Here is a 19,856-nt window from a genome sequence, read left to right as displayed (position 1 = left end):
CCAGGAGGGGTGCTATACCTTGCAAAGCCACAGAGGTGGAGCTGCCCAAGACTATGGGAACCTACCTCTTATGTCCGCATGACCTGGATGTGAGATATGGAGTCAAAGGAGATCATTTTGGAGCTTTAGAATTTGACTGCTATGCTGGATTTTGGACTAGCATGGGCCCTGTAACCTCTTTGTTTTGGCCAATTTCTCCCATTGGGACAGATGTATTTACCCAATACCTGTACCCCCATTGTATCTGGGAAGTAACTAGCTTGCTTTTGATTTTACAAGCTCATAGGTGGAAGGGACTTGCCTTGTCTCAGATGAGACTTTGGACTGTGCACTTCTGGGTTAATACTGAAATGAGTTAAGACTTTGGGAGACTGTTGGGAAGGCATGATTGGTTTTGAAATGTGAGGACATAAGATTTGGAGGGGTCAGGGGTGGAATGTTATGGTTTGGGCTCTGTGTGCCCACCCAAATCTCATCTTGAATAGTATTCCCATTATTCCCTCATGCTGTGGGAGGGACCTTGTGAGAAATAATTTGAATCATGGGGACTGTTTCCCCCATACTGTTGTGGTGGTAGTGAATATGTCTCATGAGATCTGATGGTTTTATCAAGGGTTTCTGCTTTTGCATCTCCCTCATTTTCTCTTGCTGCAACCATGTAAGAAGTGCCTTTCACCTCCCACCATGATACTGAGGCCTCCCCAGCCATATGGAACTGTAAGTCCAATTAAACCTTTTTTTCTTCCCGGATATGACTTTATCAGCAGCGTGAAAACAAACTAATACAGTGGCTTATAGGAAAATGGTAAGATCAATGGCAAGAAAAGCTGATCCAGATTCTCTTCCTAAATTTGTATAACAGTATCCCGACCCTTTGGCCCCTCAGCACAACTAGTGACCACTGTCTTCAAAAGTAAGTGGCAGCTGGATGCGGTGGCTCACACCTGTAATCCCAGCACTTTGGGAGGCCAAGGCAGGCAGATTGCCTGAGGCCAGGAGTTCAAGACCAGCCTTGACAACATGGTGAAATCCTGTCTCTACTAAAACTACAAAAATTAGCCAGGGGTGGTGGCAGGTGCCTGTAATCCCAGTGCTCAGGAGGCTGAGGCAGGAGAATCACTTGAACCCGGGAAGCGGAGGTTGCAGTGAGCTGAGATCGTGCCACTGCACAGAGCAAGACTCCTTCTCAAAAAAAAAAAAAAAAAAAAAAAAAAAAAGGTAAGTGGCATATTTGGAGCCTTCTTAAGAGACAAAGTGACAAATTGGGATTTGGGTTGCTCCCATGATACCATCTCCATATCTGTGAGTAGTAGACCAGCAACACTCACCTCCTCCCCACATATACACATACTGGAAGGATCTGGGTGAGCCATAGTCTAGGGTTTTAAAACCAACACCTTGGCTTTGGGTTATAAAGCATGTTTATTTTCTCTTTACAGCCTAACTCTGAAACTGCTTCTTTCTCAAATGAGTGTGTATTTTTGTTTCATTTTAAGTCAAACCACATAGATCTGAAAAATCCCATTATAGCCCTGGCTCAGTTCCCTTTTCTTTCACCTATTTAGCCAAGTGGATTTGACTGTGTTATGAAATATCTTAACATGCCAAAGCCACAGCTTTGCACATATAGGTCTTGCTAAGGGAAAAGGCCGTGTGACCTATATACCATACATACAATACATATTCAATAGACACTAGGTACTCCTCTTCCCTTGCCAAGAGACACAGTACACAGGCAGTCCATAAATACAAGCACATTAGGATGTCTACACACATACAGCCAGTAAGGGAAAATATAACGAACTGCCCCAAGGGGAAACTGAAAACACTGAATCTACATTGAGTACACCCCCACTAATCTAAGCAAAGAGAGACTTGAGAAGGCAACAGTTATTTCAGTGTACAAAGAAGCTGTGTAACAGGGTCCACTAACTCTTTGGGACTTGGACAAAAAGTGCCAACAAGTCAACACAGAACTCAGTGAAGGACAGTGCTCTTACATAAATGCTCCCCACCTGGCTGAGCATGCTGGAAGTCTCAAGGATTAGAACATTGAGGCCATCAAGATGCCAAATAAACCCTAGATCCTATAAACTAAATGAATACCCTTTTCACAACTCGCTCTTTTCTGTTAATGTTTCCTCAATCAGTGGTTACCTCAGTCATGGAGGTTGAGTGTGTTGCTACAAATAAGCAAATTAACTGCCATCTAATAGGGAAGACTTTCCCTCTACTCAAATGGAGTGGTACTAGGATCTGCAGCATGCCACTCCATGTCTTTTACAATGGCTGAGAGGAAAAAACTTGGTTAATACTATGGATACTAACTCTGCCCTAGTGGATCCATATTAACCAGATGAGTTCTCTGTGTCCATATTTCTCTAGACAGAACTCACAGCACCTCAGGTTTTGGAACCAAACCCTAGCCATGGACCTCAGATCCAATAACTAGATCTTTGTCTTATTCCATCTGTGCCATAGTAACCCCAAACCCCAATTTCTGTAGTGCCAAGCTCCTTTACTGCTCCCTCCCCCAACCTCAGTCTTCCTAGAGCAGTGATAGAAATGCTCTACATATATGTTATCCAGTATGGTAGCCACTAATCATATATGGCTATCAAGCACTTGAAATGTGGCTGAATTCCAACCCCTAACAAGCAATAATGAGAAGTCCTGCCCTCCAACCGTCAACAAGCAAGAGTGGGAAACCCAGACTTCTACTTCCATCTGGCAGTAACAAGACAGCAACTCCCTTCCCCAGGAGTTGGAGCTCCTGGAGCTAGAGCAGTGCCAGAGAAAGCCAGATAAAACAGAAAATTTAAATAAGATCCAAAGTCTCATAACATACCACAAAATGGCCATATTTCTATAAAAATCACTTATACCAATGACCAGAAAGATCTCAAACTAAATGAAAAAAGGCAACCAATAGGTGGCAAAACCAGGATGAAAGAGGTATTAGAATGATCTGACAAAAGATTTGAAACAAGCCATCACAAAAATATTTCAGTAAGTAATTAGAAACACTCTTGAAACAAATGAAAAATAGAAAGTCTCATAAAAGAAGAGGATATATAGATAAACCAAGTAGAAATTTTAGAAATGACAAATATAATAACCAAAACATAAAAACTCAATGTGTGGTCTCTCACAGAATGAAGAAGATGGAGAAAAGAATCACTTAACTTGAAGATATAATGATAGAAACTATCTAGTCTGAACAACAGAGAAAAAATAGACTGAGAAAAATGAACAGGCCTCGGGGACCTGTAGAACTACAAAAACAAGATCTAAGTTTTCTGTCATCAGAAGAAACCATGAAGAACAGAAGACAGGAAAGAAACATTATTTGAAGGAATAATACTTGAAAACTTCCAAAACTTGGCAAAAGACATAAACCTGCAGACATAAGAAGCTTAGCATATACCAAACCAGATGAACCCAAAGAAATCTATGCCAAGGCACATCATAGTCAAACTTCTAAAGACTAAAGAAAAAAAAAAAAACACCTTAAAAGTAGCAATAGAGAAATGACACCTTAACTACAAGTGTAAAACAATTCAAATGAAAGCACATTTCTCATCAGAACCCATGAAGACCAGAAAGTAATGGCACAACATTTTTCAAATGCTTTCAGGAAACAACAACAACAACAACCTGTCAACCAGGATTTCTACATCAGGTGAAAATATCCTTCAGGAATGAATGAGAAATCAAGAAATTCTCAGAAGAAGGAAAACTAAGATAATTTGTTGCTAGCAAACCTGCATTAAAAGAATAAGTAAAGAAAGATCTCTAACATAAAAAAATATATAAAAGAAGGAATCTAGAAACCTCAGAAAGAAACAAATAACAACAGAAAGAGTAAAAGCGTAAATAGAATTGATTTTGCTTCTCCCATTGGGTTTCTCAATTATGTTTGAGGGTTGAGGCAAAAAATTGTAGCATTGTCTAATGTAGTTCTAAATATATGTAGAGAAAGTAAGGCAATTATAAGTGGGGAATATTAAAGGAACTTAAAGAGGGGTAAGGTTTCTATAATTTACTCAAACAGGTAAAATGTTGATACTAGTAGATTATAATAAGTTATGTACTTACAGACACTTTGGAAAATAGATTTTCAGTTTCTGGAAAAACTGCAAAGTTAGTTTTTAGTTTAAAAAACTAAACATACATATACCATACAATGCAGCAATTGCACTCCTGGGAGCTTTTCCCAGAGAAATGAAAAATTATGTTCACACAAAAACTCTAGGCCAGGTGCAGTGGCTCATGCCTGTAATCCCAGCACTGTAATTCCAACTCTGTAATCAGAGGCTAAGGCAGGTGAATCACCTGAGGTCAGGAGTTTAAGACCAGCCTGGTCAACATGGTGAAACCTGTCTCTACTAAAACTACAAAAATTAGAAAAATTAGCCAGGCATGGTGGCATGCACCTGTAGTCCCAGCTACTCAGGAGGCTGAGGTAGGAGAACTACTTGAACCTGGGAGGTGGAGATTGCAGTGGGCTGAGATCGTGCCATTGCACTCTAGCCTGGGCGACAGAGAAAGTCTCTGTCCCACTCCAAAAAAAAGAAAAAAAAAAAAAACCCAACCAACCAAACACACACAAAAAACACCTGTATGCTAATGTTCATAGCAGCTTTATTTGTAATAACCAAAAATTCCAGACAACCAAAATTTCTCCTTACAGGTGAATGATTAAATAAACTGTGATACACTCATACCATGTAATACTGTTCAACAGTAGAAAGAAATGAATTGCTTATGCTCAAAACAACTGGAATAGATCTCAGGGCATTCTGCTGAGTGAAAAAGCCAACCCCCAAAAGTCACATACTCAATGATTTCATTTATATAAAAATCTTGAAATGATAAAACTTTAGATATGGAAAATATAGTGGTGAGTGCAAGGAGTTTGATATGGCAAAGGAGTGGGGGTGAATGTGACTACAAAGACTATAAAGGTGTAGCACAAAAGAGATCTCTAGCGGTGATGAAATAATATTTTGTCTTGATTGTGATGGTGGATACACAAATATACATGTGTGCTGGCTGGGCACGGTGGCTTACACCTGTAATTCAAACAATCTGGGAGGCCAAGGCAGGAGGATTTCTTGAGTCCAGGAGTTCAAGACCAGCCTGGGCAACACAGTAAAACCGTTTCTACAAAAATAAAAATAAATAAAAAACACAAATATACACATGTGATAAAGTGATACAGAACTACACACAACTATTATGCAAAATGTAACGACTGGGGAATTGAGAGAAGGATACACAGGGCCTCTCTGTCCTTGCAACTTCCCGTGAATCTATAATTATTCCAAAATAAAAAGTAACAACAAAAAGTCAAGTCACTGTGGTAGGCAGAATAATGGCCTTCCAAAGATGTCCACATCCTACTCCTAAAACCTGTGAATGTTAGGTTACATGGCACAAGAGGAATTAAAATTGCAGACAGAATTATGGTTGAAAATCAACAAATCTTGGGATGGAAAGATTATCCTAGATTATCCATCCAAGTAGACCAAATATAAATATAGGGGTCATTATAAACAGAAGAGGGAGGTAGAAGAGTGAGAGTCAGAGAAGGAAATGTAATGATGGAAGCAAGATTTAAGCGATGCAGTGTGAGGAAACAATCTCCCATCTCTGGTTTTGAATATGTAAAGGGACCATGAGCTAAAAAATTCCAGCAGCCCCTAGAAGCCAGAAAAGCAAGGAAATGGAGTCTCCACCCAGAACCCCCAGAAAGAAATACAGCCCTGCCTACACCTTGATTATAGCCTAGCAAATGCCTAGTTCAGACACTTAATCTCTGACCTTCAAAACTGTAGAAATATAAATTTGTTGTTTTAAACCACTAAGATTTTGGAAATTTGTTACAGCAACCATAGTAGAAAACTGATAAAGCTACCAAATAGGGGTTAAAAACCAACTCACTCAAAGATGGAAAGTTGGCTTTTTGCAGAGTACATTCAATTCACTAGTCAGAATCAACAACTCCATACTATAATTTTAAGGCAATAGTCAATACATCATGGCTAATGATATTTGCAATTCCACATCACCAATGATAGCAGTGATAGAAATGCTGCCTCAGAATCGCAGGGAAACAATCACATTATTCCCTATTAAATGGGGCCTGCTAAACTAATGCAGGGATAAGAACAGAAGCATTTGTGCCATAGGGGCTGGACATCTTGTCTCAACCCAGCTAGAGATATTTACCAAGAAACTCCCTGCGGTTTGAATATCTGTCTCCTCCAAAACTCATTTTGAAATTTAATCCCTGATGTGGCAGTATTGAGAGGTGGAGCCCTTAAAAGGTGACTGTATTCATGGATTAATGGATTAATAGGTTAATGGATAAATGGGTTATCATGGGAGTGGGACTGGTGGCTTTATAAGAAGAGGAAGAGAGACCTGAGCTAGCACATTCAGTCCCCTTGCCATGTGGTGCCATGGTACTACTTCAGGACCCTACAGAGAATTCATCAGCAAGAAGGCCCTCACCAGATGCAGCCCCTCTACCTTGAACTTTTTAGCCTCCATAACTTTAAGAAATAAATTCCTTTTCTTTATAAATTACTCAGTTTCAGACATTCCATTATAAGCAACAGGAAACAGACTAAGACATTTACCAAGGGGTAGAACGTAGAAACAACAGAAGAATGCATTGAATTAGGAAAATAGTAGGGTAAATTCATGCAGATGGTAAAACGACCCAGCCAGGAGCAAAGGTAATTCCCTATGAGACAGAAAAATCATTTTATTCTTTTATCTGTCCCCAGTATCTCAGGGCTTAGCACAAAGTAGATGTTCAATAAGTGTTTGCTGAATTGAATCAGCAATTATCATTAATGGACCCCTCCAGTCTTAGGGTTCTATTAACCCACATGCTCTGCAGTATTCTAAACTACCAAGACAAGAAGCAATAAACATTTATTCATGAATCTGAATACCACTTGATATGATTTGGATTTGTGTCCCTGCCCAAATCCCATGTCGAATTGCAATCCCCAATGTTAGAAGACAGGTCTGGTGGGAAGTAGTTGAGTCATGGGGGTCAGATTTCCCCCTTGCTGTTCTCATGATACTGAGTGAGTTCTCACGAGCTCTGGTTGTTTAAAAGTGTGTAGCACCGCCTTCTTTGCTCTCTTCCTCCTGCTGCGGCCATGTAAGACATGCCTGCTTCCACTTCTGCCATAATTGAAAGTTTCCTGAAGCATCCCCAGCCAGGCTTCTTGTACAGCCTGTGGGACCATGAGCCAATTAAACCTCTTTTCTTTGTAAATTACCCAGTTTCAGGTATTTCTTTAGAGCAGTATGAGAACAGACTAATATACCACCTATTACTACCATCCCAACTGCAAGGCACAGATGTGGCATATATTCGTGTTTGCAGAGCTTAAGGAGCTTTGCCTTTAATATATGATGTTAGATATCCAGGATGAAATACATTAATTCTCTCCAAGATGTCTAATACTCCAAAAGGCTCATGTGACTCAAGGTCCCCATGAAGGTATCTAGACACCATCTCCCTCTCTGACTCCGTCACCATACCTAATGATTGAGGCTAGAAAGAGTTCCCCGTATTTGCCAGACCCTTGGCTAAGAGAAATACATAGAGTGAGAGAAACAGATGAAACAGAGAGAGGTAGGGGCAGATGAAATGTGAGTGAGCTTTTATGGAATATATTTTATATATTAGTGATGAACTTGTGTGGGGGGTGTGTGAAAGCTGAACAGGCATTTTGAAGAATCAGAGAGTTGACAAGTCAATAATTTGGGGAAACTAGTCTTGACTTGTTTTTGGTGAGAATGGTAATGTAAAAGTGAGTGCTAAGTGGCTCTTCTTCATAATAAAAAATGCCTGTGAAGGCTAATCAGAAAAATGCTTGTACAGTAGCTGAGGGCTGTGGACCATAAATACATTAATGACATGTTTTTTGAGAGAGACATTGAATGGCTTCCATTTCAAGCTACCATGACCATGACAGTCATACAACGAGCATTCTGTAACAACTAGGGAAAGGCTAGTACAGAGGTTTAAACCCACAATATATGGCTGAACTTCCTGAAAATATATACAAGTGTTATATGCGTAAATATGCACTTTTCTGAAGAAAGTATCCTTGGCATTCACTGAATTTTCACAGAGGTACGTGCCAAGGTTAGGGACCATTGGCTAGATGGTGATGGCCCACTTTTTCTACTCCCCTACTTAGTAAAACAGTACATCTTCAGGATGTGTTCCAGTTATTTAGTAACTAAAGACAAAGCACGTTCCTATTCAAGCAGTTTGCTGAGATCTTGTCTCTGGGTTAATAAATCACAGGCATGCCTGGAATAACATGACAAATATTGGGGAGGAAGGCATAAAGAATTTAGTGGCACAACAAAATTTGGATTACTCACCTAGGCAGGAAAGAAAAAATAGCTATTGACATTTTGACTCAAACAAAAAAATTCATTTGTGGATTTCACTTTTCGGGTCACCCCCTGCCACTCTACCAGGCTCTGGACAATCTCCACACACTAGATATGAGCTGAAATATACTAAAGAAATGTGGACTCATTCTAACATTGAACTAAATGAAGCTCAATTAAGAAGAGGAAGCTTGAAAATGTTTGCAGAAGCAACTCTAAATGGCTCCATTTTTTTTTTCTTGTCTGCATTATTTCTTTTTCCATGGCAGGCCAGATTTGGCCTGTGGGCCATAGTTTCTTTTAACTCCTGCCCTAGATCGATGAAAGCCAGTCATGGATACTGAGAGGACTGGGAGGTAGTTGAAAAGATCATCGTGTCCATTATGGATAAGGCAAATTGAAAAAGAGTCATGACCACATGCAAACTATTTGAAACAGAAAGTTGCCTGTGCACTTCTCAAACCTATTCTGAAAAGAATTAACATTTCTCTTGGTGCTATGCCCTTGTATCTCACAAATGCCATGGTCAGGATGTTGCTTCTAAACCTGTTTCTCCTGATAAACTTTAAATTTTTTAATTCTTACCAGTCTTTCATGAAAGTTAGAGCAGCCATTTTCCAGCATGCAGACATCACCTCTTTATGTGCATGTGTATGTGCAAATGCAAACAGGCATTTTGGAGAGATGCCTTTGGAGCCAATAATCCAATTCTGTTGAGCCCAAAGTCTGAATCATTTCAGGGGTTCTTCTCCAGAAAGATCTCTTAGCTAGGAAAAAGATAGGTTGAGCTGGGTTAGGGGACTATAACGTCTCCAAAGCTCATTATCCCCTCAAATTTTACAATCACTTCCCCAAATTGAGAATCATGGTTTATTTCAAAGGTGGCTTATAGTAAGGTGATCACAAAATTCTTTTCCAAACTGGGACATTTTTGAGGATAAAATAAGTATGCTGGAGCAACAGGCACAAACCACAACATATGGTCACTCTACTTATAGTCCTCCATAAAGGAAATGTTTTAACTTCCCCCAAATAAAATGAATCTCTACACCTGTTCTTGACAGAGGATGACTTGGCACTACTTTAGCACTCAGGCCCAAGGTATAATTTATCTTGGTCTCAAACCTCTAAACCCCTTCAGAGTAAGCATCAGGAGGAACTTCTTGTTTAAGCTAGTGGTATAACACTTAAAATGGGCTACTGAGGGTGAGAAGCTGAAAAAAATTTTAATGGGGCTTGGGGGTGCTAGAGAAAACAGCAGATAATTGTTTACATCAAAATTATCACACTGGGGATAAATAAGATGACATATTGAAGTGCTCTTTGGAAAAGTAATAATTGTGTGCATAGTATTAATAGTTGGTCACGAAGACTTCAGCTTCTTTTCCACCAGAGAAGATGGTAGGGAAAGAAATCAAATCATAGCACTTACCTAAAGAAAAATACCAAAATGAGCACATTACCTAGCAGAGGCCTGTGAATCACTGTGGGCAGTGAGGGACTAAAGGGAACAGAGACAATGAAGGTCCTCACGCCTACGTGTAGCTGGCCCATAAAAGACCCTATCATCACTAAAAGGCAGCTTTCCCCAACCCTCCACTTTCCCGGCTGATGACACCTCAGACCAGATTTCCTCAAGGTTGTGATGTACTTACAAACAGAGCCACTGTTGTTTGAGAAGAGAGGAATGTTCACCTCTGACTAAAAATACATTTTCTGGGCAAGAGAAAAGGTGTGAACTTAAAGGTAGCTCCAAGTGATGCAATCTTGTTTGGTGCTCTGTTTTTTTTCTGTTTTTGTTTTTCTAATTCGTATGGGTACATAGTAGGTGTACATATTCTTTGTTTTGTTTTCAAGCAGCCCTGGAGAAGTGGCATAGAGAACATAACAAGTGCTTTGTGTCTGACCCTATGACCTTGGGTTTGAAAAGGTGCTCTGGTGGAGAAACTGTCCATTAGGGAGCTGGTGGCCAACTTTTCAGAGGAAGTAAAAGAAAAAAAATGAAAAGAAAAAATGAATAATGTCCAAACCTAAAATCTCTTAAGATGGGAAAAACAAGGAAGCCAAATGACCTACTCCTTAGTGAATCATTCCCCTTCCCTTTCATCCACTTTGGCCCTTTTCTCCTTTTGCTTACTCCTACCAGGAATACTTATATATGTACCATCAGATAAAAGCTTAAAGGTAATGTAACAGTCGAATGTCAATTAGAATCTATTTTTCTCCCCTTACTAAGGGATATACAGAAGAAAAAAATATTATTTAGAACTGGATTTAGGAACAGAGAAACTGCAACCAATATTTCTCTGGATAGGCCAGTCCTTCTCCTATGCAAATACACTATGATGGTCTGTGAAACCAGGACCTCCATAGTGACTGTGTCCAGGATCCATGAGCACATCTTTGTGTGCTCCAACACTTAGCACTTTTCTCATTTTTCTCCCACCTCCTAAACACAGGCAACGCCACCGCACCTTTAGTTCTCTCTGGTCACCGGGTAGCTTACAAGTAATCAGAAGATTGTGGAAAAAAGAAAAAGAGGGAAAAGAGACAGACTTGAAGTAAAACAGAAAGTGGCAGTATTGCAGTTGTTTGACTTTGGCAACAGAGTGTTACAGGTGTGCGTGCGTGTGTGTGTGTGTGTGTGTGTGTGTGAAAAAGCACTGAAGCATCAAAGATTTATTCACTGAACAGGTTGATTTATTTAACAGATTTGACATATGTCAAATTCTGCCATGTACTTACATAATTGTTACCAATTTATCAGAGCTGTTATTTAGGCAAATATTTGCTTTAAAAGTATTTTACTTTAAATGACTTTCTCTAGTTTACTGCACAATCAATCCGTGGTTCATTTAAATTATGTTATGTTAACAATAGCTATTTGGTGAAGGTCTCTCAAATCGAATCTTCCCGGAGCCATTTCATCTCTACTCAAACTCTATCCCTCTTTTTTCCTAGTAATAAATTTCTGGCTAAAATCACACCATAGGGAAAACTTTAAATATATATACATTGTCTTTTTATGTCATGATATTTTACACTTAAGATTTACAAAAAAAAAAAGCAGTTTATCAGTATATTGTTAAAATCACAGATCTGAATACTGCTAACCTTAAAAACTGTAAGGAAAAAAGGATGTGTTTTTGTATGAGTTTATGTCTGGGGGGCCAGTTGGGAGAGCCAGGTAGAGAATTCATCAGAATAAGAGAAAGTAAATAGAGAAATTTTAAATCTTACAAATTTTGTTCAATCACCCTACCCCATGTGCACCAAAAAATTACATTTTTAAACTAGCATGCATGCAATCTATCTAGATTTTTGGGGAGGTAAAATATTGGAAAGTATTTCTAAGAAACAAAAATGTCTAATCACTAGCCACCAGGGCTAGTTTCAGTTCCTCTATTGTAAATACGCTATTTGCAAAAATAAGGAGCTCATTTTCACCTCCCAGGTAAAGCAGTGTGGGGACTATGAAAGACATAGAGGAAGAAAGAGAAATACCACCACCACACAAGTAAATTTTTGACCTAGTAAGCAAATACGTTTTTGTTGTTACTGCTGGGTAAAATGTACGTCTTCCAGAAATTAGACACTGTAATAAAAATGTACCAGCCCAAATTTAAATTGCTCACTAGACAGATGGTTAATTATATTCACAGCCACATATTTCACTGGGATAGAGTTTCAGACACTCAGCCAGTTTTATTTGATTAGCCGGTTTCCCAGTTAATATGTAAAATGACAGTTACTTAGGACTTTTTTGTTCCCTTCTAAAAATATTTTTTCAATAAGTGTAAATTCTCCTCAGCCATAAGAACGTCACTGCTGTAAATAAAACGTTTGGTCATATGCTACCTCATGTGTAAAAGATGTAAGGGAGATTCACCCCCCCCCCAAAACACAAATGGTTGTAAGGAGTTCAGAGAAGACCATTGCAGCACCTTTTCTCACCAAGCAAAATATTCCAGGAACTCCTCCACCAAAAACAACCAAGGATATATTCAAATCCCGGGATTAAAGTGCTTTAGACATTTTTTAAAAACAGCCCTGCCAGCCCTACAACACAAATCATGTCTTTTCAGATAACTGTCTAGAAAATGCAACATTAGAAAAAGGCCACATAGCTAAATGTAGTGCTGTGCACAGCATTCAACAATACGCTGGGAGCCAAAATCCAGAAGCAAAATATGAGACCCACTTATTCCAAAATGCAACCAGAAGCTTGATAAAAATCAAGAGTGCTGTTGTCGAAATGGGGATGCCAATTTTTTTTTTTAACTTCGAAAAAGAAAACCTTGCGCGGGTGATTCGGTCCCTCACGAATCAGACAGACAGAAGCAGTCATGCTGAAATCGCTGAATTCCTCAGCGGAACGGCGCCAACTCAGCAGCGCGGTTTCCACACTTTCCCGGAGCGGGACTCCGCTCCCCGCGCCGGCTCACGGCCTTCCCGCCCTACAGGGTGTACAAGACGCGAGCCGACGTGTGCTGCGGGGCGCGGCAGAAGAGAAGCGCCAGAAGCCACACAGAAAAGCTTCAATTCGACCGCCACCGAGAGCGCGAAGGGGCCACAAGCCAATTTCCGCAAAGGAGACGAGCTGGGCGAGGCTCGGTCTGGCCCCCAACTTAAACCTGTCCGCAGCCTCAGCCAAGGGTCGCGTGTCCTGGGGGCGCTCTGTGGTAGCCACGGCCGCCCGGCTTCGCACCTTTGCGGCTTTGGTCCGAGCGCCCAGCCTCGGCCGCCGCGTGGGTTTTCCCGCTCTCGCCGAAGCGTGCCATGCCCATGCCCCATTCCCTGGCCAGGCTCTACCCTGCACCAATCCGAAAGGAGGCGGCACTCTGCCGGGCGGTGTGCGTGTAAGCGCGGCGGCTCGGGTCCGCTCGCTTCCCCTCCCCCCGCAACCCCCTTCCTACGGCGCAAGCACAGAGGCCTTTCCTAGATTGCAGTGCCTGTCAGGGCGAGCTGGGATCTCTCGCCCTAGCGGCCTCGCTCCCTCGTACACAGACACACACATTTGCACACACACGTCCTCCCTTCCGTTTTCCCTTCTTTCTCTTCTCGCTCGACTTACCCCAATTCGTTCCACCCCCCGCCGCCGCCACCCCGAGCCAGCCGGGGAGCCGGCGAGAAGGCCAGGGAGCTGTATGGCAGCGCTCATACTCACCTCACAGGCCGACTCCCGAGGCGCACGTCGCTGGCGGGCTCAGGCAGCAGGCGCTGTAGCTAGCGCGGTCGCAGTCAAGGCTGGGCTGTCGCCGTCGCCGCAGCTGTTCAAGCTGCCTTCGCCGCCACCGCCGCTGCTACTGCTACTGCTGCCGCCGCCGCCGCCGCCTCTGCCTTAGCTCCATGCGCTGGGCCCGCCAGGTGGACGCGCCTCTCTCCTCGCTCGCTCCCTCAGGCTCCGCCGCCGCCGCGCTAGATGGAGTCAGAGCTGTTGGGCTCAGGCCCTGAAACTCAGAGCTTCAGCGGCTGCCCGGCTGCTCCAAGGGTCCGTGCTTCGCCTGTACTATCGCTAGCCCCGGCTGGAGCTACCTAGCGAGCGGGCTGCGCGCTCGGCGCCTGGAGCCCGCTCTGTGCGGTGGCTGCGGCCGTCCGCGAGAGGGAGAGAGGAGGGCGGCTGCTACTGTCGCTATAGCTGTTAAAGCTATTGCTAAATGCTGCTACTGCCGCTAATGCTACTGCTGTGGCGGCGGCGGCGGCGGTGGCGGCGGCGGCGGCGGCGGCGGCTGCTGCTGCTGCTGCTGCTGCTGCTGATGCTACTGGTTTTCCTTCCCAGGTTCTTCCCCTGCCTCGTCCCCCCTCCTCCCCCTTCCTCCTCCTCCTCCTCCTACTCCTCCTCCTCCTTCTCCTCCTCCTCCCTCTTCTCCTCCCTCTGCCGCTTTTCTCAGAGCCTCTGCAGGCACTGCCTGGTCCCTTCTTCTCCCGGAGCTGTCTCTGCCCATTCAGAAAGGTGCACAGAGTGGGGCCGCCTCTGCTGCCACCATCGCTATTGCCCCTGCCATTGTTTCCTCCAACACGGCTGTTCTTGCTGGACGCTTTCCCCCCTCTACCCTTCTTCCCCACCACAGGCCTCCCTTTCCCTTTCCCTTTCCCTCCCGCTCTCCTTACCCTCTCTACGGTCCCTTCCTTCTGTGCCCCCCCAACTCTGTCCGTCTGTCCCTCCCTCCCCTCGGGCGCCCGGGAGCGCGCACTGCGCGGCCACCTGTCATAAAGGGCGCGCACCCCCCTTCCCCATTCCCACCCCGCCCCCCACTCGCGTTCCTGCTGCCCTTCCAGTCCACCACGCCACTGGTGCGTTCTTCCCCTGGCAGACACGCAACTGGACACCACTCTCCCACGTCTTTTAGGGCAGTTGTGTGTGCGGAGAGGGGAACTCTGAAGTTTGGGGAAGAATATTTGAATGGTTTCATCCACCAAGCATCTAACCATTCAACCTTTACCTAGTCTTAACTTCAGGGCCTGGGCCCCCAGGAAGGTGGGTCCTGTTTGAAGGGTTGGATGAAGGCAGACAATTGGGGAGGGATGTTTGGGGAATAAAGGAAAGAAGGGAAGCTGAATATGGCCAGGAAGGAAAACAGATCTGCCTGATGGCTGTCATTTAAAAATCTCTTTGGTGGTCATTTTCCTTCAGACGTCCTGGAAACTCAACAGGAAACAGCAAAACGATTGGAGAGCAACTCAGGAGGGACCATTTAGTACTTCTGGAGTCCTGGGTGCAAGGTTGGGGCCTGAGCCTCAGGAGTTGTCACCACTAGGAGCCAAGGCAAGAGATGAAAAGGTTGGTACTAGAACAGAAGGGGTAAAAGTAGCTACTTTGTGTGCACTTGCTCCAACATCATTGCCAAAGCACAGCTTCTCCAGTCAGGCAGGGCCCAATTTCAGAGTTCTTTGCTGCCACAGCTACAGCCTCATTTTGCTACCAGGGCTCAGGCTTTGAGATCTGATGTGTGCAACTTCTCACCATCACCTGTCACACAACCCCTCCCCAGAAACATCACAGAAGTGGGGGTGGGGGTATATTTTCTTTTCCCTGGCAAAGTACAGGAGACAAATGTTTCAGATATCCCATTGACAATAATGTCTGTGTCACTTTACCAAGTTTGAGGCGCTCTACCATGGATCTTTCATTCCTGGACCATAAAGTGTCTGTATGGCTTTTACAACTCCTCATCTCTGTGCCTTTCTGTCACCCCACTTGCTTGAAACACTCTTATTATTTCTCCCTCTCATTTTATATCTATGAAACTCATCCATAAATAATAGCTCATCCTGAAATAATTATACTTATTGAGTCCTTACTATGTGCCACTGTGCTAAGCAATTTACATGAATTATTTAATCTTCACAGCAAACACAATTTTACTATCTCCATTTTACAAATGAGAAAATCGAGTCACAAGGAAGTTAGGTATGTGTCCTGAGGATAGGGATGATATCTTATTTATCTTGCATTTGTGAGACACTGTGCAAATATATTTGCATCTTTCAGGCACTGGAATAAATAAGAAGACAAGTAAAATTTGGCCTCTGCTCTCAAAAGCAAAAACAAACAAACAAAAAAGATTAAACATGTAAAATGCCACCCATCTATTGGCTGGATCTCAATGTCCAGAATGAACTGCTCTTTTTCCGCTGTCAGAAAGCACGTTGGTTTCACCTGTATTAACTACATATGCTATTCTTCCTTTATAAAGTTAGTTGCTTATTAGGTACCACTTATAATTTTTGTCAATGCCCTCCAGCCAAAAACTACCAGAAACACAACTGTAGTTGAACAATTTGGGTTTACTACTTGTTAGAGTGAGGGAGAACACACACCATGGGTGTTATGGGCTGATTTGCATTTCCCCCAAAATTCATATGTTGAAGCTCTGACTATTCCCAGTACCCCAGAATGTGACCGTGTTTGGAGATCTGGCCTTTGCAGAGGAGACTAAGTTAAAATAAGGCATTGAGGATGGGCCCTAATCTAATATGACTGAGGTCCTTATAGGAAGAGAAAATTGGGACACAGATAACACAAAAAGGCCACCTGCAAGCCAAGGAGATGGTGATCTCAGGAGAAACGAGACCTACTGAAACCTTGATCTTGGACTTTTAACCTCCAGAACTGTGAGAAAATAAATCTCAGTTGTTTTAATCACTCAGTCTGTAATATTTTGCTATGGCAGCCAGAGCAAACTAATAAAACAGGAAACCATAGGGTGTCTCAGACAAAAGGTGGTAGAAAGGACTTATTATAGGATTTGGGTTTTGGTTGGGTAATTGGGGGAGGGTTTAAGAAAGTGGGAATTAATTCTACATTGAATGCTCTCAGAAAGCAAAGGCAATTCTATGACTGGGCATCTTAATAAATCTTATCTATTGGGAGGTAAAGTGGAGATAAGGCTTTTGTGGGTTTTTTATCTGTGCTTAGACAAAATTATGAAGGGGACTTGTTTTGTTTCATTTTGTCATGTTCTCAGTGTAACACTGTCCAATGTCAGTATTTTGTGAGAGTGTTTATGTCCATCAGGAGACCAGCCATGGCCTACCTGTGAGTGCCAGGTCATCTTCCAGATGGCTTTTCTTCTTCTTTAACACAGGTGTGTGACTACTTAACACTGTCCATTAGTTGTGTGGCTTTGGGCAAGTTACTTTACTCGTCTGTGCTTCAGTTTCCTCATTTATATTAATAATTGAGAAAAAATTGTGTTAACCATAGGGTTGTTGTGGGAACTAAATGAAGGAATAAAGAACAGTGCTTGGCACATAGGCAGCCTTCACTGAATGTGAGTTATTATCCATGTCTGTTTTCTCCAACAAACCATACAGCTTAAATTGCATATTATTATAGTTATATATTGGTACTTTTTCCTTTGCTAGACCATGAGCTCCTTGAAGGCAGGGACAAAGTGTACTGGCATGGTGATAATAGCTAACTTTTACTGAATGTCTTCAAAGGGCCAGGCACAGATATTAATTGTAGTTACTCCATGAAAACTTTTGAGGGCCCATCCCTACCTTTAGACTAGCCTGGGCATCCTCTTTGTGCTCCCATACATTTGTGTTTACCATAATCATTACACTTAGTATATGATACTGACACTGTCTGCTTATGTGTTTTCTTCCCTTTCTAGACTGTTCATTTATGAAGAGTAGAGCAGATACTTTCAACTTTGATGTCCATGTGTGAGCACAGTGCCCAGAACAACAGAGGCACTCAATATAAAAACACTGATCGGATTTTCAGTACATTCTTTGCTTTTTCTAGAGTGGAACTCAAGTCAGGCCTATCTTAGCCTCCATCATCTCTTTCCCTGGGGTTTTATTGTCTAAAAACGTAACAGAGAATCTCAAATAGAGTGGTCCTTCCTGTAAGGCAGATCTAAAGAAGAGAATCACTGTGAGACTTCAGTGCAAGAAGGTGCCATTTGGAAATAATGGTCTCTGCTATTTAACAGTGAATGGTAGCATATCCATTAGACCAAAGTGGGGTAATGAAGTAGGAGACCAGAACCTATAATCTTGGGTGTTAACCTTAATTCAGCCATAAACAAACTGTATGATGTTTAGAAAATTACCAAACCTCTCTGAACCATAGTTTTTCCATAGGGGGTATGGAGAACATAATCTCTCCACTGGCTGATAGATTAAGATTAAAGAGAATTTACTGGAGTTTCTCTTTGGGAAAACATTTCATTCCTCCATTACTTCCATGTTACATGCCTGCAAGATTCTCAGCCTCTGGAACTGGTATCACAAAATGGCTACATTCTTTCAGATGCCAACCAAAAGCCAAGGGTGTTGTGGTTTTGGCCTGCCGTATTACCTCCCTGTCGGCTCCACAACTCAGCCTGCTCCCAGTGAAGGGAGCTACAGTGTCTGTATATTTCTGGGGCATAAGAGATGTTGACATTCTGGAGATGGACCCAGAAAGTTTCTTTCTATCATGCTGAGGCCAGACATGGGATGTCTTTCAGCCCAAATGTATGTTTTTAGCCCAGAAGGATAAAAGAAGGTGAATGACAGAAGTAACATTATTATGGTATCATATGTATATACAAAAACTAGCATATTACTTATGAAAGAAACTACCATATTACTTTTCATATAATGTACCACTATTGTGCCCAGATACTGTATAGTAATTACACTAATGGCCTCTGGCTGGGACTTTATGGTCCCTTTCCCTGGTGAATTTCAAAGAATGGCCCAAAGGAACTGAAGGGGGGTTACAGAACTGAGAGGTCAATGAATCAAAACCAGCATCGGCTGTTCCTCTTGTTTGAGGGGCAGCACCCAGGGCTCCATTTAAATACAGTGGAACTGACAAGCTGGCTCAATAATTCTGTTTTGTCCTAAACAGTATTAGAAAACTATAGCTCTCCTGACAATAGACAGATATCTCATTTTTTCCCCTTACAGCAGCCCTTGGAGGGGCAAGGGGATCCCTATTCTATGAGTTATTCAGCTAGTGTTTGATTTAGGCCCTGGAGAAGAAAACAGAGACAATTAAAGACACTTTTTTTTTTTTTTTTTCCTCAAAGGACTTTATAGTCTAGAAGGGGAAATGGAAACACAGGAAGGCAACACTCTCAGGTTGTGCAGATTCAGGACTGAAAGAGAGGTGAGAAAAAGGGCTTCAGGGTACCAAAGGAGTTTGGGGGTCCCTAAGCATGCCCAGGAAGAGAAGTATGTCTATACTAGGCAGTAAGGAGAAGAGCATATCGAGCATGAGGAAGAGCATGAGCTGAGGAAGTGCTGAGGCAGGATGATAAGCAATGTATTTGGGAGTCGGTTGACATGTACAGCATGTCTGGAGCCAAGGGCTTGTTCAGTGGAGCAAGCAAAATTTGGAGGGGTTGGATGGGGCCACACATGAAAGGCTTCGGAACTCTAGGGTATATTAACCTTAAATTCTCACTCCCTACTTTATAAATGTGGAAGAGGTCATGGTCACACGGTAGATAGGTAGATATCTGAGGAAGTTACCCTTGGAGTTCAGACGATAGGCAATATTGAACATTTATGATTTATGATATACTTTCACATACATTATGTCTTCTGTTCATGACAATTTATTCAAACAAAGTGCCCTATAGCAGATATTCCCTTTCCTCCTACTTTCTTGAAGCCTTATAACAAACAAACAAACATAACCTGTTGATTGCGCTCATTGTCCTATGGAGGTGGATCTGAGTTGTTGAGAGAGGAGGTAAATAGTAGGGCTCACACATAGAGCCCAGATGAGCAAAGTGCTGGTTCCCAGAGTGTCTGGGGTGTCCTGCCCCCATTTGTCCAACATACTCAGGTGCCTTGGCTGCTGTGTTCAAAGCTAGCCTAGACAAGGACAGCTCCTGCCACTTGAGTACTTCTCCTCTTGGGGTGAGCCTTTGAAACATGCTGGGACAGGGTTGAGTGACTCAAAGTTAGGG

General features: G+C 42.6%; 1 protein-coding gene across 1 annotated transcript in view; it reads right to left on the bottom strand.

Annotated features, from left to right (window-relative positions):
• Positions 1 to 14,206, bottom strand: part of NEXMIF (neurite extension and migration factor) — a 211,443-nt gene extending 197,237 nt beyond the window's left edge. The window contains exon 1 of the mRNA XM_025372776.1: positions 13,604 to 14,206. The gene's annotated coding sequence lies outside the window, so the exon portion shown is untranslated. The remainder of the gene's footprint in view (positions 1 to 13,603) is intronic.
• Positions 14,207 to 19,856: the final 5,650 nt, after the last annotated feature.

Source organism: Theropithecus gelada, chromosome X (genome assembly GCF_003255815.1).
Source record: "Theropithecus gelada isolate Dixy chromosome X, Tgel_1.0, whole genome shotgun sequence".
NCBI lineage: Eukaryota > Metazoa > Chordata > Mammalia > Primates > Cercopithecidae > Theropithecus > Theropithecus gelada.
This window is presented reverse-complemented; position numbering and strand designations above follow the sequence as displayed.